The sequence below is a fragment of the Molossus molossus genome, unplaced genomic scaffold (genome assembly GCF_014108415.1).
Source record: "Molossus molossus isolate mMolMol1 unplaced genomic scaffold, mMolMol1.p scaffold_m16_p_6, whole genome shotgun sequence".
Taxonomy (NCBI): Eukaryota; Metazoa; Chordata; class Mammalia; order Chiroptera; family Molossidae; genus Molossus; species Molossus molossus.
In genome coordinates, this window is record NW_023425399.1 from 110,741,164 (window position 1) to 110,756,956 (window position 15,793).

Below are 15,793 nucleotides of genomic sequence, written 5' to 3' on the forward strand. Positions count from 1 at the left end.
TGCATTTATGCATAACCAATGGACTTGGACAACAATGCTAGGGGAGTAGAGGGGTGGAATGGGGAGGAGGGGGTTTAGGGGAAACAAAAGAGAAACATCTGTAACTAAAATAAATTAATAAAAAATGAATAAAAATAAAACTCTTTAATTCAGTTTTGAAAAATATTCACCTCAATCTAATCTCCAAATGTGGTGCATTTTGTCTGTCTTGAGCAAGTATTCCTTACTGTATTATTTCCCACCAGAGCTCATTAGGAGGAATAAAGTATAAGTTACATCTTTTTATGATGTTTTAAACATTCTACTAACTAAACTGCTGCAGTAAACCTGCTAAGAGAATAGATCTTCAAAGTACTCATCTCAAGCAAAAAAAAAATACTGTTAACTGGTGATATATGTTAGTATATACTAATACCAAATCATTATATTGTACATTGGAAAGTAATATGTTATATGTCAATTAGACCTCAATTTAAAAAAAAAAAAAAAAAACCTCAAAAAAAAATTTGTATTTGCCTGCATACCATCTAATGGAATCTTCCACTAAAGCTTCCTGCACTAGCAAAATCACCTGATAGAAATCCCAAGCTCTGCAGTGTCAGAGAACTCCTAATATCTGCTCGGAGAAGCCTTAAGTGAGTGTGACAGTTGATAGTAATTATTAACCTGGCACTGAACCAGCAATTAAACAATGCGGTCTGGGTGGGGAGGGGATGCTTGCCTACTCTTGTTCCGTGATCCTTCTGATTTCCCATTTCCTCATCGGACATTATTAAGCTCATTATTTCCTGTCAGAGCTTAAGATTTAAATCACTTCATAGAACATTTTTACACTCTATATACCCATTTTATTCCTATTTTATTGTTGTATACTTAAACTCTAATGAAAAAAGGAAGGAAGGAAGGAGGGAGGGAGGGAGGGAGGGAGGAAGGAAGGAAGGAAGGAAGGAAGGAAGGAAGGAAGGAAGGAAGGAAGGAAGGAAGGAAGGAAGGAAGGAAGGAAGGAAGGAAGGAGAAAGAAGTAAAACAAAACAAAACTGACCTAATTCAAGTCTCAATTACCTTTATTTACAGTGGTTGGCTAATTCCCTAAATGGACTGAAAACAAAAGAAAATGTGTTCTTTGCTTTTGAGGGTCTCCATGGTTTTTGGAGGCTTGCTATTTTCACTGTCGTCAATATATTTTGTCTCAGCTAATTTAAAACATGTATGTGAAGAGGAGCTAAAAGGGCTTAAAGGGAGATTCATTAAGTGCCTTTTACGTGCTATGTGCTCTTCTTACTACTTTCTTCTCATGGGCCCATTTAATCCTCACATCAATCCTACTTTTTATTTCATTTTATTTTATTTTTATCTTCACCCGAGGACATTTTACCTTTTTTTTTTATTCTCACCCGAGGACATTTTTCCATTTTTTGTTCAGACAGAGAGGGAGGGAGAGAGGAAGAAAGAGAGAGACAGAAATATCCACGTGAAAGGGACACATCGAGTGGCTGCCACCCGCACGACCCAACCTGGGCCGGGGACAAACTGCAACCGAGGTACGTGCCCTTAGCGGGAACCGAACCCGGGTCTCTCTGGACCTCAGGCCACCACAGGCCTATGCTCTAACCGCTGAGCCAAACTGGCCAGGGCTCAATCCTACTTTTAACTGTTATTTTAATGAAAAAATAACTGAGACTCAAAGTGTTCATGTTGCTCTATCAACATTACAAAGCTTTCCATTTTACAATTCTCTATCTCAATGTTAGAAGAAATTCACTTTCTCCAGTAGATAGTGAATGATGAAAATAGAATTTGTTGGATGAAGAGATATTGAACACAAATTACAATTTCACTATGAATAGTTGATTATCAGCCCATCAAAAATAAAACGTGCCTGAAAGTATGACTCTTCCTAAATGATCATGAGTTATTAAGCAACTAAGAAATATTGTATTCCTGATTTATATCAATTTCTTGTGAAAGCCTACAAGAATACAAATTATAACTCTTTGACCCAGCAGATATTTGTGGAGTGCATCTTACAGGCCAGACCTGACCTAGGGACTGGAAATTGTATCATGCCCTTCATAGGCAGCATTGCCACATTTAGCAAACACACTGTTATCTCTTTAAGACTCTTTAGCTTAGGTTTTTTGTTATATAAAGGTAAATGTATTACTAAATAATACAGATGTAATATAGATATATTCTTCTCAATGGAACTAGAACTGTTCTAAAATATTGTGTCGCTACTTTTATAAAACTCCTAGAATAAAAAAAATATATATGTGACCTCCCACAGGTGGTCATTTAAAAAATGTATATTACCTGTTAGAGAATCCTTAAAATGAATAATTGGCAAATATGCTTCAAACATTAAGGCCATCAGTTTTTCTTCAAAAAGAGAAGCTGAGTGCATTTTTTTAACATATGGAGTATCCCAAAATAAAACTACTGTTTTACAATTTAGAAAATATTATATTAAATTTTATATATTGACAAAGTACCCTGTATGTTGTAGGGTATGGATACTCACTGTTTCAGAAACTTAATATATAACTTTTTGAACTTGATATAGTTATGAAGTTGTAACCTAATTAACTTTATGAAGCCATAACACTCAATATTAAAGAATTTTGAGGCACAAATAGTCAGGGTTAGATTCCTTTAGGCAATATAAATACTATTATGAAACAGGAAGAGGAAATAAATTTCCCCAAATTGGAATCAGAGACTCATTAAAATATTCATCATGTACACGAGATATTCTCGTGGTGTACAGAGTACCAGTTTGAGTGACAGAAAAGTTACTGAGTCTAAAAACTTGCAGCATTGGTAAAATGATTTTGTAGGTGAAAAATCTTAGCAGTTAAAGTTGACTTCTGTATAACATTGCCACATACTAAAAAAACCACTGTCATATTCCATTTTTCTAAAACTTTTAAATTTAATCTTATTTTCATGGGGAAGTTAGATTGATATTGCATGGAATAATAAGATTACCTATATCTATATAGTCTGTCTATAATTTATAGTAAATTTGTTGACCTATGCTTAATCCACAAACTCAGATGATATATAACTATGAAATGTGACAAAAGATATCTATCATATTTCCTGTAGCAAAGGGAAAATAATTTCTTGAAAAATTTTTTCTCAAGTTTTATTTCACTTAGCATTCCTAGAAGAGAAATGAAGTTGACTACATTATTAGGAGACAGACCTGAATGCAATATGAGAATAATTTTCTTCCTCTAGATTCTTTAAAAAAAAAAATCACTGTGATGGATTTTGAATAGGACCAATATATAAAATAAAGGAATGGTTTGCCCTTCTCATGATGAAAGTCAATGGAAACATCCATAAAAACTATAGGTCTTTTCAACAAATGCTACAGGAACAGCTAGGCACACACATGCAAAAAACAAAACAAAAAAAAACAATAATCGAGACTGAGACCTTACACCCTTCACAAAAATTAATTCAAAATAGATCACAGAACTAAATGCAAAACTATGAAACTTCTAGAAGGTAAGATAGGAGAAAAGCTATGTAACCTTGGCTTTGGCAATGACATTTTTGATACAACACCAAAGTCGCGATCCAAGAAAGAAATAAACTGTACTTCACTATAAAGGTCTACTCTGCAAAAGACACTGTCAAGAAAATAAAATGACAAGAGACCAACTGGGAGAAAATATTTGCAAAAGACACATCTGATAAAGGACTGTTATCCAAAATATACAAGGACTCTTAAAGTTCAACAATAAAGGAAACCAACAACTTGATTAAAAAATGGGCCAAAGACCTTCACAGACAACTCGCCAAAGAAGACATACAGATGGAAAATATTCCCATGAAAAGATGCTCCATATCATTTGTCATCAGGGAGATGCACATTAAAACCATAACGAGACACAACTGCACAGCTCTCAGCGTGGCCAAAATGCAGAGCCACTGACAAAGCCCAGTGCTGCTGAAGGATGAAAAATGAACAGCCACTGTCAGGGACAGCCTGTCGTTTCTCTAGGAGAATCTCATCCTGCTTAGGCTTCCTAACTGAGTGCGCACATCCCATCCAAGATCATCTCTCTTATTTAAAGTCTGTTGTTGAGAGACTTTGATTACATTTACAACGTTTTTTTACAGCAGTACCTGGGATCGTTTTTTATTAAAACTCAGGGGACTGTTGGTCAGCCTAGCTACAGTGACACATCTAACACAACCAAGAATGAGCAAAGTGCTTCTTTATATATTTTAGGATAAATTTGAAATTCATAAATTTAATCATCTAAATGTTTAATTAATCTAAGTACCAGCATTAACGATGAAGTTGAAAAAATTTACAGAGAAAAAAATTTTTAAATAATACAGATTCACAGCTGGGATAAGTATACCCAATAAAGAGCCACGAGGCCTAAGAATATTTCGCATTCGGCTACCTTGTCACAGTTCGTAGGAGCCATAGGATTGCGATGTCTTCGCTTCAAGTTCTCATCCTTCAGACGTGCTGCACTTCATATACATGTCAGGAAATCCAACTTTCTCCTCAAGTCAGATAAATGATTTGTTAAGAAATTAATTTTTCTGAGTACCCGTCACAAAGAATACTAAAGAGGAAGGCTGTGCTGATTAGTGTTCCGTAGGTGATACTTTTTATGGAGCAGTGGGAATAAAAGATAGACAAATATACACACACACCATTTGAGTACAACATACTTCTTTTATCACACCCCTACTTTCATCTTCTTCTAATTTTCCTATCAAATGCAGCCCAACAAGGCCTAGAGAATTGCGGAGCTCTGTTCTGTTTTCTGTATTCATAAGAAGCATGCAAAATCAAGCAGGAGCAGATGGTGATTTTTTTTTTCCCCTAAAGAAAGGACCAAAATGCATAAAATTTTAGTCTGTGATGTTAATTTTTTAGGTGTATGAGCCTTAGTTGACAGTGTTCATTGTTATAATCCCATAGCTAGGTCTCTGCTCTTCCCATTACTAAGAGCAGTGAGGATTCAGCCTCAAAAATCACCTTGGTTTCAGTTTGACAAAGAGCGTGTTACAAAGAGACATTCCAGGAAGTAGATATGTTTATTCTTATAAAGGTTTTTAGACTGTTCCTCTTTCTTTTTTAATTCCATTTTTGTTCTTGAAAGCCGCATCCATCTTTACTGAAGGTCAGAAATGCTATCAATACACATTTCTTGCATGAATGATTAACTGAAAAATAAAAAATATATATTAAAAATAGATTGTCTACCTTATGTGAATTCAGTTACTGTTCATAATAGTGAGGATAATAGTCAAGAACATTGCTGTCCTTAGAAAACCTCGTCCTGTTAGATATGGCCTTTGATTTTAAATGTAAATTTATTGACTAAATTCCCAAAATATGTTTCTGGATCCCCCCAATGTCACCTGTGTGACTGTCTACTTGGACCTTTACTTAGATATTAGCAAATAGAACATAAATGATGGTATTTGATTTCTATTTAGATTAGAGGGATGCTTAGAAATGTATAATATTTTATAATTTAGAAGAAAATAAAATAATAGTGACTAAAAGGTCAATAGAAAAGGTCCTTGTTTTCACTTAACTTTTGAAGTACATGTGGACACACAGTCCTGAGTTCAAGCCTGTTGAACTTGTGGCTTACCTTCCTGTTGTAATTCATTCCACCTGTGCCAGAAGTCCAGTTAGAGCAATGTGATGCTTTCGGTTATTATCTTTCACATGTAAAATGTGCAATTATTTCCTACAAAGGAAGCATATAGAAAAAAGTCAAGCTAGCAAGTAGAAAAATATAATTTAATTGTAAGCCTAAAAAAGATTGCAGTTTAAATTTTATTTCTATTTAGTTATTTGAAGCCTAGTACTTTTAATATGTAATTCAGAGAGATGATAATTATTTCCTTCTCCTACATGATATGATTTCTAAAAGGTTTACTTAAATTTATTTACATTTTCATCAGATTTTTTTTATTGTTGTTTGATACTTGGGGACACCATGCTGAAATTGAGGAGGGAAAGAGAAAATTAGAGGTAAAGAATAACAGAAAGATACATATATACAGAATAATTTGTACGAATATCTCTGTTGAGGACATAGAAGAGTTGATTAAAATATGCACTTCTAAAATCTTTTAATGTCATTATATAAATAACAAGATTGTGAAGAAGTGTGAGTCAAAAAACTAGGAGAAAAAAAAAGAAAACTAGAGAAGTGAGTCTAGTATGCTAGATATTTTTCTTCTAAGTGTATTTGCTTGTTTTGGAAGAGATGGCAGAGTCTGAGAAGCTTAGCAACAAATTTCAAAATCTTGGAGACCAAACTTATCAAGGAGTAATGTCTGTTATAACTCCCATTTTACTTTGGTTTGAGACCCCAAAGATACACACATTAAAAGTAAGAGTGATCTGAAAGAGAATCAGTCCTTATAGAAGCTCCATCTCAGCTTCAAATAACCACAGTTTCTGAATTTATATTATAATAATTCCAAACCTCCCTTGCTCTCAGCCACTTCCAAAGTGAAATTTAAAAGCATAGGCCTCAAATTATTTCACAAGTTCACCATGAGAGGAGAAAAGACTGCATGAAGTAAGAAAGAAAACAATGAGAGAAGTAGGGAGCTAGAAAAACAGCAAAAGAAACAGATATATGGGACTCCATATATTAGAGTCTGTATCTGAAGATCAGACTTTAAATTAAAATACTTAAAAAAGATAAGATTGAGAAATGTGCAGATAATAAGAAACCATAAAAAAACAAAACCGTAAAACTTACACAATATCCAAAACCCAGATCACAGTGTATATAGCTTTAGCAGAAGATTGAACACAAAATAAGAGAGAATCGGTGAGCTAGAAGACTGAAAATGAATATCTAGACTGAACCTCAGATATATGAAAGTTTGGATAACAGAGAGAAGAAACTAAGAGATGGTAGCATGTTAAGTGAAGTCCTGCAGGAGATGAAGTGTTCAGTTATGCAGATACATAGGGGAAGAATTTTCCAAGCAGAAGGAAGGGAAAATGAAAGTTCCCTGAGCTAATTTTTCTCGTTTCCTTGAAAAAGCCATGAAACCATTAGCCTGGATGAGATTGACAATGGTGTGTGTTCATACTGAAAGATGGTTGAGAGCACAGAGTCATATATATGTCCAATGTGAAGGAGTTGAGGAAATGAGGAGATACAGAGGAAGAGGAGACAGAGAAGTAGAGACCAAAGAAATAAGAAGAAAACTAAGAGATTTTCGTGTCCTAAAACCATGTAAGAAAGGTTTAAAGAGGAAGGAATGTCGAGTACTGAGAAGAAACTTTACTCCTGACCATTGGATTCATGGTGAACAAGACAATACCCGTCTGATAGATGTGACAGATGCGAAAGCCCAACTGAAGTTTTCAAGAGAGAATGAGAGAAGATCACCAAATACTGCAGATGTATTTTGTGGCGTTTTACTCTGACAGACAGAAGAGAACTGTGTGATAGTTCTTTAAAGATGATATAAATACAATTGAATGTATATTCTGATGTGAAACATCTGGTGAGGGCATTAATCTACTTGAATGAGGAAAAAACTGCTGGAGTATAATCCTTCAATAATTGAAAAGGGACAGAATCAAGTGCACAGAGAGGACACCATATTATCAGAATAAAACAGATTATATCAACACATTTGCATGTGAGTGGGTAAATAATGTTGACACTACAGGGTTCTGGAGGTTGTACTCTGTTTCCTTTTCTCAATGAAGCAGAAAGCTAAGTCATCAGACAAGAAAAAAGATGGGGAAGAAGATATCAAAGATTTAAAGGGAGAGGAGATACCATTTATGAGTACAAATGAACCAGTAAAACTGTGTGATTGTCAGGGATTTTAAAGACTAACTTAGGAAGATTCTGAATTTAGTAAGACTGGCAGTTAATAGTGTGTTTCCTTTTGTCATGCTCAGCTGCACAGTTTGGGGCTCAGAGGTAAATATTGTTATCCTATCATTGTTGAGAAACTGAACTATAGTTTAAATGATTATTCAAGGTTAAAGAGCTAGTAAGTGAAAGAATAGGGATTTTAACTCAGACTGACTGCTGAGATCTTACTCTGTACTCCAGGACCAATATAAAGTGCATATTAATAGACTTTATGCAGACTATTATTCTTATAGTGAGCTTTCCTATTTCAGATTTCTTTGGTTTTTCAAATTCATCACATCTTTCCAAATGGTATCCTTTATTTGTCCTTAAATGAAATCATTTTATAGGATATATTATCAATTATGAAAGTGATGAATTGCTGCACTGCTTTCCAAAGAGCTGTTCTAGCAAGCTGTCAAGTGTAAAATTTCCTCAGAAAGCGTTAAGGTCACGGATTGTCTTGTTACGACCCTAACAAGGACTGCTCCTTTGCTAGTGATGCAATTAGTTGTCAGGTCTCATCATATGTTGTTTTTTCATAATTAATTCAAGTTGCATGGAAACTCATATTAAACAGGGTTCCAGAGGTCTTTTGCAACTTATTAACTGAAGTGTAGGTGGTGGGAAAAACAATGTGCACTAGGTTTCCCCAATGCATTGAAATACCTTTCATGAAGAATACTATAATAGACAGAGGAAATATTATAAGTCAGTCTAATCGAAACCAAATAAGAAAGGAGGTGGTAGGCATATTAAGAAGTAGCCACAGCCCTGGCCGGTTTGGCTTAGCTGTTAGAGCATCAGTGAGTCATGGGTGAGTTCAGTTCCAGTCAAGTGCATGTACCTTGGTTGCGGTTTGTCCCCAGCCCTAGCCAAGGTCTTGCAGGAGGCAGTCAATGTGGCTCTCTCACATCAATGTTTCTCTCTCTCTCTCCTCCCTCCCACTCTATCTGAAGATAAATAGAAAAACATCCTCTAGTGAGGAATAAGAAAGAAAGAAAGAAAAAGAAGTAGCCATAAAACTTAGAACATTCAGATACTAATACAGACTTTGTATTTGCTCTTTCCCACACATGAATTTCTTCCTGAGATATATTGTTGTTACTGTTGTTTATCACTGCCTTTTCATCATTCAGGTATGATATTTAATTTTCACTCTGAGGGAGGTTTTCTGACTTCGTTACCTAAAATACCATTCCTTTCTTCTGTTATGCTCCATCACGAGACTCTGTTTATTTCGTTTTTCGTGATATGTTATGGATTGAAAGTTTGTGTCCCCTCCTAAAATTCATATTTAAATCCTAAGCCCTCCCCCCTGGGAGTATGAGGAGGCGGGGCCTTTGGAAGGTGACCCTGTCATAAGGGCAGGGCCTTGGGGAATGGGATTAGTGCCCTTGGAAAGAGACACCAGAGAGTTCTCTCACTCTTCACCGTGAACCAGGGAGCGAGCGTGGGCCTCAGCAGACACTGAGCTCTCCAGCTCCCTCAACATGGATTCCCCATGCTTCATAATTGTGAGAGGAATATTTATTCTCTCGGCCAGCTAGACGACGTTATTTTTGTTATAGCGGCCCTAACGAACTAAGACATGTAATCAATAATTATATTTATTCGATTTTTCCCAAGCCCCACTTTAAAAAGAGATTAAGGGGGGATCCTTGAGCATTCTATGGGAGGCCCACAGAAGAGCCTAGCACAGGGCAGGTATCTCAGAAAGTTCAGACAAATCTCCATTTCTTGCACATTTTTATAAAGTCATTTAAAAAGCAACCATTGCCCTGGCCGGTTTGGCTCAGCGGTTAGAGTGTTGGCCTGCGGTCCAGAGAGACCCGGGTTCGGTTCCCGCTAAGGGCATGTACCTCGGTTGCAGTTTGTCCCCGGCCCTGGTTGGTTGTGCGGGTGGCAGCCACTCGATGTGTCCCTTTCACATCGATGTTTCTCTCTCTCTCTTCCTCTCTCTCCCTCCCACTCTATCTGTACAAAAAATGGAAAAATGTCCTCAGGTGAGGATAAAAAAATAAAAAATAAATAAATAAAAATAAAAAGCAACCATTAACTGTTTTAACATCTTTTGCAAAGAATAGTCTTTTATACATTTTAAGAAATGGCAATTAGTAAACCCATTCTGGGTTCAGTCAGTGTTGTTTTGTGAAATGTCCAGTCTGAGCACATCTCACACGTAGAAAGGTGAAGTGCTCTCTTTGTCGGGTGTATTCTCCCTGCCTTCTTCTTGTTTTTAATGTGCTCGGCTAAGCCCGACAAACAGGCAAAGGCAAATGCAGATCCAGTCTGCGAGCACTGAAGCATGTATCAACTCAGGGTGAGGGAACGCTTCATAAAAAAGAACGGGAAGTTACAGATGCAAAACCAGCAATAAAATGAATAGATTGTGAAGATAGATAGCGGCAGATTAAACCCGACAGCTAGCGAACATCACAAACATAAGAAAATTCAGAAAAAATATTTTATAATTCCTGAGACAGTTTTATAATATTTTTCCTCCCAATTTTTGGCTGACAGTTCTTTGAATGCCTCATTTCACAACAATTGTGTAATATTTTCTATAGCGAGAATAGAAGGATAACTCAACATTTTCTTTAGAAGAGTTTAGGAATCTTTCATTATTATTGGAAATGTCTAACAGTTCCTCTTTATTTGTAAACTGAAGTATATTTTAGAATAGTTGTCAGATTTGAGAAGGCTGCTCTGAATGTCTTTCACACGTGAGACGGGGGGTCTCGGGCTGGCTTCTGCGGGACCTAATCGGACACACTCTGAACCGAGAAAAGTCATGTGCCAATTTGTCACCAATGTCCCGGTTCTAGTGCTGTATTGTGATGTTGATGTTATCCTTGTCCATATTTCATGTCGCATCAGCAAGAAATGTAAACATTTCCCGATGTGTTTATATGATTCATGCCACTGATTAATTGGGTTATCAAACAACACAAAAGCCTATTCATTACTTGTATTCAAAATGTATCTCCTCCTTTACATGAATTACTGCTTTTGGTGTGATCTGAAATCATTTTTCATCACAATTAGCTCCTCAGTGTCAGAAATATTTCAGTTTGTTATTACTTTTGTTTTGCATTCCATTAATTTTAACTACATTCTCTCTTAAGTCTTTACTAATTAAGTTTAATGTCCACATGTACTTTCAATGCAGGAATTTGCAGTTTCCTACTTATTTTATTTAAACTTTTCAAACAATGTTTTTTCGGATCGTAGGTCTCACTGTGTGTTTCTCAAGCTATGATGCCTGGGTCCACCTCAGTGAAATAACAAGTAAGGGAAGTCCTAAGGGAAAGGGGCAGCAGTCTTCACTGATTTTGGTTCCAAGTTATAATTAAATATTTTTAAATATCTGTAGTCACATGAGTACATTGATAGGGTCTCTCTGGGGCACCGAAGAGGGGGCTCCTGGAGCTTAGGCTTCCTTAACCCAGTGTGTGTCTGTCTCTGGGCAAAAGTGAAACTAATCATTATCTCCCTCAATAAGTGTATTTGATGGAGAGGTGTGTGATTCAAATACTAAACTCCAAGGAAGATGACATAATTCCTTATTAAAAATATTAAATTATTTTGTTAAAAAATTGGAAAGAACTTCTATGTAGTTCTTGGAAAGTAATTCTATTTTTTAAATATGTATTTAAAAATTGATATATTGAAAATGGAAACAACTTTAAAAATAGTAAAACCAAGTTTGATAAATGCTGAGCACATTTTAGATCATAAGTTCTTGACAAAGTTTGTTTAATGTGTATTACTGATTCTTAATACCAAGTACACAGATAGAACTCAATACTTTGAATACATTAATGAATGGACTCAAGATTTGAGGACACTAACAATCTAACATTTAATGGGCAGGATAGGTAGACAAATGGATAAAATATATTCTCCTGATTAGGAAAAATTATAATGGTGAATAGGGAGTGATTAATTTCTGTTTAAATTTTTTTTCATATAACAGAAGGATAATGATGCAGAAAGTTGTGCTTTTCCAATAAAGAGATCTGATGCTGGGGCTGGGTAATTAAAGTGAGTAATACAACCACTGTGCTATCAAAAGACTAATCAGTGGCCACAGCAGAGATGAAAAGGGCCCGATGTCACTGGTAAACTGAGGCGTCTCAACAGGAATAGCTTCATGCTTTCCCAATTATTATACTTTTCCTCTAGCTGTGTGAACCCACCCCCTTGATATGGTGCCCGTGCCAAATTCACTTGTCAGCCACAGTGCTATCATTATAGTTTTTGCTGTATGTAAGACTTGGTCACATTCCGTTTTAATTGGACAGAGGGCTTCTTTCCTCTCTGAAGCTTAACTTGGAAGAATGAGCGCTGGGGGTGAATGTGCCCCCCGCCCCCGCCCGTTCCACCAGGTGGGCCGGGATGGGGGTGGAGAGGTCACTCTGGATTTCAGATCCCATCTCTCTCTTCCTCGCCGGCCCCAGCTGCGTCGGCATTGGAAGGAAGGCAGGGAAGGGAAGGAGAAAAGGCAAGCATCTTCCCGGTAGACGTGAGCAGGGCCTCACTCTGCTGGTTGCTGCTGCTCCCGCTAAGGTAGTAGCAGGAGGGAGGTGGAGTGTGGCTGCGATGTGCGCATTTCTCAGCCCGAAGCGCCCTCCCCGTGGGAGCGTGGGAGCGTGGGAGCGTGGGAGCGTGGGAGCGTGGGAGCGTGGGAGCGTGGGAGCGTGGGAGCGTGGGAGCGTGGGAGCGTGCTTCTGTGCGGTGCAGGCGGAGTGTCCACTTGAGGCTAGCTGTCTGCACTCGGGCCAGTCACCCCAGCACGGGCGGCTCTACCAGGGCCTCCAGGGAGATGCAGCTGCTCCTGGCGGGCAGGTCCGTGCCAGGGCTGCCGGGTGGATGGAAGAAGAGACAGCAGGAGGGGGTGCCAACAGTTGGCTCCCACGAGCGGCTGTGCACCCTGAGCTGGGGAGAAAGAGGGCGATGTGATAACCTTTGTCCCGGTGCCGGGATCAATCGAGGGAGGCTCTGCTGATGCTGAGAAGTTGGCGGAATTTGAATGCTGAACACGGCATTTTGGAGGTTCTGTACATCGCCCAGAGTACATCTGAGACTTCATAGGCGGCTCTTAGTGTTTAAAACTCTAGGCAGGAAAGGGGAAAAGTCAGTAAGTGGGAATATTTTATGTATTTTGCCTGATCAACTGAAGTAGTTGCTCAAATAATCTTAAATTATTAAACTTGCTCATTTTTCAATATTCACTTAACCAACATTTACTGAATGTTAACTGGTTGTCAGGCACACTGTACGAGTCTGAAGCTACAGTGATGAAAAGATAAACTCTCTCAGAGTTTCAAATTAAGGCAGGAGACCGACAGTTCACCAGGACATCGAAACGGATGCGGAGGGGCAGTCCAGGGGCCTCCTGACTTACCGGCAGCAGAGAAGCAGAGGGGAACACTGTCCCGGCCCACATAGGACCGACCCCCAGGGGATGGCCACTTCATAGAGTCTGCTGAATGTGAACACAGAAAAGAAAACCATGTGACAAATCAACACAGCAGCACTGCCCAGTGTTCCCTCCAACGTCTGTTTTATTTTTCCCCTGAACATTGCATCTCTCTGTAGTAATCTGTACCTGGAAACATTTGTAAACACTCTCCTCTCTCATCCACACACCTCAGAATCCAGTCGTGCTCACATTCCTCTCTGTGAGAAAATTGTGAGCTTAGAGAAGTCGTTCTCCAACTTGGCTGCCTTGGAATCATCTGAGGATCTTTCAAAATGCTTTTTTTCCAGGACACACCCCAGAATCTCTGCGGGTGGGATTTAGACTTCAGAGTGTTTGTTTGTTTGTTCTCACAGCCCTCCCCCCGCTCCCCCCCCCCCCCCCCGAGTTCCAGCCTTCAGGGTACAGCTCCACCGCCTAGAGCAGTCAGCGAACTCAAAGTTGGTGGCAATTCAAACCATGACTCTGGTGCCTAAGTGTGGCCTCTATAAAGAGCTTAAGTTCATGGCTCATCCCACACAATCCAGGTCAGATGTGGTGGGATTCTGAATGCAAGCAAGGAGGGGAATATTACAGATTTGACGCTGGACTGAATCCGAGCTGGTGCCGCAGTCTGTGGTCGGGGCAGATGGTGGAGAATGGTAAGGCAGCTAATTACATATAATCCATAACATGTTTGTAATAACTGTCATTGGAATACTTACCACCAGTGCAACCAGGTCATTTTAGAAACAGTGTATTTTAAAAACAAGAATACAACTAATTATATTATTTTTGAAATGAAAGAAATCAGAGGCCACATGATGCTAAGAAAGAATCTTCAACTCTAATGGAGAATATTTCTAAATGATGATATTCAAATTAAGAGACTATTACATAGTAATATGCTCATTTGTGGCAAGATTAAATTTAAACTATGGAATAGATGAGCCACTTTTTTTTAAAGTTATTTTTATCTTGTGTTAAACCCTATGTTCTTTTAACCAATGAATCTTCAAATCTCAGTAGTATTCTGAAAATGCTAATGTTTATCCCCAAGAATAGTTATGTGGGAGCTTTGGACAAAAGCAAAATAAAAGTAATTATTATTTTGTAATTGAAGAGATCTGAGTGAGTACCACCCATCATTCGGGGTCTTACCAGTGTTCCAGAACACAAAACATTTTCCTCAAATTTTCTCACACTGTAATTTTATGTACTTTTCTTTATAATTCCCTAAGATGTCTTAGAATTTTCACCCTTTTTTTTACATACTCTTTATGCTTTGCTTAGCAGTAGAGCTGTAAAATAAAGGCACTGCCAACCCTACAGCCACTTAGGATGCTTGTTCCCAGGGCGGTAAGTGTGGGGCGGTAAGTCTGGTTTCGACAAACAATGTACGTGTCATAACTTCTCCTTCTTTCCTGGCTTCGGTGTGGCATTGGGAAAGAGGAGTAGCATCCTCAGAGCTCCCGCCTCCTGTGCCAGGCGCGCCGTGTTCCCCAGGAAGATGGATGACGGGGTTGCATCTTGGTTATTAAAGGGAGCTTTACTCTGCTGTTCACAAAAGTGCATTTAATAGCATTTTCATTATATTCAAATCATTTCCAGAGTTACACACTCCAAAAGGAAATGAAGTGTAGTTCTGTAGAGAATCGCTCCTGTGTGAATTCAGGCAAAGTAAGACTAGTACATTATTCTTAATGGAAAACCCCCAAAACATATTCGAGCTATAAATACATGTAGAGATGAATGATATGTTTTGCGAGAGTATTTTACTATGAAATTAAAGGTGGTTAAGGCAAAACCTACAAAGAAGTTTGAAAATGTCCCGTGGGAAGGGGGTGGTCCGCTGCTGGAGTTCTGCAGCCTCGTTGCAGTCCGCCCCTCAGACGCTCCACTGTCCCCTGGCGCACCTGCCGGGGGCGGTCTCCACGTCCTCGGGCCCGAGATGCTGTTTCCCCCGCTTCTCCTGGGACACGTGAGCCCTTTCCGCTGCGAGCACATTTGTGCTTACAACTCTTTCTCTTACCACTTGACTTCACTCTTTGGGATCAGGTAAAATCCTTCCACATAACTATGCCCTAAGCAGCCTGGTAATCAGGAAATATAAAGAATAAGATGATGGGAGAGAAAACTTGTTTATTCTCTTCATAATGTAAATTATATTTATCATCTGACAGGGGTGATGATACGAAAGGGGTGAATTCTGTATACTTAAAGGGATGATCAAATGTTAACCTAAAACTATTAATGACATATTTTCCCAGTTCTTACAATTTAAAGATCACTTTATTCTGTTAACACCCATTGACAGGGTAGGTTATTCCACATTATCTCTGCACTCCTCCTGCTTTGAATTACAGCAGCACACTTGTAAGGAAATGTAAATTTGTAGAATTATTTGCTCACTTCAGGTTTTTTTTTATTCTAGCTTCTT